The following is a 3,125-nucleotide window of genomic DNA, read 5'->3' on the forward strand; positions in this document are numbered from 1 at the left end:
AGGTGGTGAGGGATTGTGCCTAAGACATCCAGACCGACCATCCCCTAAAAATTTCTTGGGGCTTTTCAACCCATCTAGGTTTGATCCAGATCCTCCAGAATGATAGGCTATCACCTTAACTGCTTGGCCATGCAACTGCAACCTGTCAAGTTTAAGTTGTACCATAATCTTAAGCAGTCATAAACTGGGCATTAGATGTAATTTATTTTCTTGAATGTACCTCCACGTCATTATGACAAAAGACACCTCACAGCATGCAGTGCTGTATGGGCCCACCATCAAAGTGTTTTAGCATGGGGTAGTATTTGCAGAGATTCATCCATCATGGCACAAGATGCAATTGGAATTTGCCCAAAAATATAATGTAATGCCAATCATCTTAAGGACATTATCAGTAGCAGGATGTTTGTTTGCTTGTTTGTTTGAAGTTATGGCAATGCAACACTTGGGCAATCTGCCTAGGGAGGATGCCTTCTGGGAGGCCTTTTTAAGGAAACTGGCCCCTATTTAGGTGTTACAAACATGGAGAAAACCCAGGGGGAAAAACTCCACTTGGCCAGCCCATCCAAGCAAGGCACAATCCCCATGACCAAACTCCCAGTGTTCAGGGAACAAAGACCGCTTGGCCACTGGTGGGCCATCAGTAGCAGAATGGCGACTTGAATTAACAATAGCTAAAGCAACAAGCAGCAAGTGAGAAGGCCTACTGCAAACAGCATCAAACAGGGTGCATTTACACCCACTGATACATAACAAACCCACCACTGTTAGACTAGGATCAATAATATGATATGGTTCAGTCCATCACTGTCACATGCATGAGATGTCTGTCCTATTTGTTTGTTCATTAGGGAGCCCTGATTTCAATAGATCTGACTCTTCTATCCACAAATGCCATATTCTCATCACTGTGCTCACATTCCAACATGAACAATGTCCCAAATGGATAATCCACATTCGTTTGCTCAAAGTCAAAAGTTAAACATATGGCACTCTTCCTCATCACCAGGACACGTTTAGTTCCTAACAGTAGATCACAGTATCCTATAGTACTGGGACTGCTAGAAGTCATTGAATATAAAGTCTAGAAATCTGCTCTTTGCAATTGTCTTTTGTACCCAGTGTGGAGAGTCCAGATAAATCTGATTGTACCTAATGCAATTATATAATTTAATTTACTTATCTTTTTGATTTGTTTTTTGTGTATTGTCCTGTTTGTGTTTGTGTATGTGTATAGCCTTGGGATGGATTTTTGGGAGAGGCAGTAGCTTCTATATAGATAGGTACAATTATTTCCATAAGATTTTTATTGCAAACAGAAGCTTCATTATTTCTTTAAAATACTATTCATGTTTTAAAACTTTTATAATTTCTATTCAATTTTTTTACATTTTTTGTTAACTTTATATAGTTTATTTTAAGAAATTATTAAAGCTATTTTATACATTTATTTTATTACAAGAATTAAAAATTTCTACCTAAGATTTGCTCTTGGATCAATCTTTGATCACATTATATATAATCAATTTTTCATATTTATAGATGTTTATAAATGTGAAAAATTTTGCAACTAATAATTTAATATATTCTAACAAGTAAAACAGGCAAGGCTGATTTTTGGGACAAGACTATGTCTCAGAAACTCAGTGCTCGATGCAATCGTTCAAACTTCAGCAGCCTTGGCCATGATGCATTTTCGGTGGAATCAACCTATCCAATGTTGAAATTTCTGTCCATTGCATGTCGCACTGGGTTGAATTTTTGTCGACGCCTAATGAAAATTTCCTGTTTTTGAAAAAGATAATCATGGCTATTGTAGCATTCAAAATTATTTTTTTATTTTGCACAAACAAAATAAATATATTAGTAAATGTAAAACAAAAAAAAAATTATATTTCGGAAGTTACTTTTAATATAAAATTATAATGACTAGTGCCACCTAGTTTCAAAAACGTTCCGATGCTGAAACGAGATATCTCGGGTCAACTAGTCAAGGTCAGCAGGTCGTGACCAGATAGGTAAATTGATTTTTTCAAAGATTCGTTTATCAAAATTCGATTTTACAATGTTTGCATTTCCAACTTCCCAACAATATATGCATGCGCAAATCTCGCACTCTTGCCTGTTTGTAGAAAGATGTTGTCATTTTGTAATTTATTTTGACTTGGTTCTCAGTCCCCTGAGTACCTACAAGTCTGATTATTTTATGTGCACATGACTTGGGACCTAATACTCTGTGCCAAATTGCAACTCCTGACATGTTCCCCTTATACCTCTAAGGTGTGTACCTGTAACGGCACTGCAATTTTATAAACAAGACATAGTCTTGACAATAATATAAACAGGGATGGGCCAAATCTTATCATGACAGAAACCATATATTGACTATTACACTACATAACAGTCAGCAAACTTACAGAATTATTACATATAGGTTATGGTATAAAAAAATACAGGTTAATAATATGTTTATAAAAAAAATTATAAGTTTATGTAAACCACAATAAGGTCTAAAAGAGCCATATCGCACCCAGGCAAGAAAAGTGACATAACTCAAAGATCTCATCTATATTCACCTGATAACACCTCACATTCGATGAGAGCAGAGCTACAGATCCATAATTACTATACTATAGAATATAATAGAATTTACCGCCATAAATTCTTACCAGAAATTTAAAAGAAGCATATACTATTTCAATATAAATTTTAAAGTATTCTTTAAGTAGATTTTTCTCAAATACTGCATTTTTGAGTTGTGTCACTTTTCTAGCAGAGGTGCGATATGTGGCTTCTATGCAGGACCACTAAATATATTTTAAAAAATTAATTACTATCTACTGTTTTTCAAAAATGCAAACTTAACACCCAAAAAAAGCATTTTGTCTTAATTTCAAATTAAAATGTTTTTTGTTTTCTTTCTTTGTTATATTTGAATTTGTGATTTGAAAATCACTTTTTCAGATTTACAAAGTCTAATGCTCTTTTAATTTTTGAAAACTTTGTTTTTCAAATATATTAATATATTTATTTAAATATGTTAGGGAAATGATTATTTTAAAATGCAAAGAAAATCAACTTTATTATAAGATATTAATAATTTATTCAAATCTATTATACAGAGA

Source organism: Centruroides vittatus, unplaced genomic scaffold, assembly GCF_030686945.1.
Source record: "Centruroides vittatus isolate TY-2023 unplaced genomic scaffold, ASM3068694v2 scaffold_1015, whole genome shotgun sequence".
NCBI classification, from domain to species: Eukaryota; Metazoa; Arthropoda; class Arachnida; order Scorpiones; family Buthidae; genus Centruroides; species Centruroides vittatus.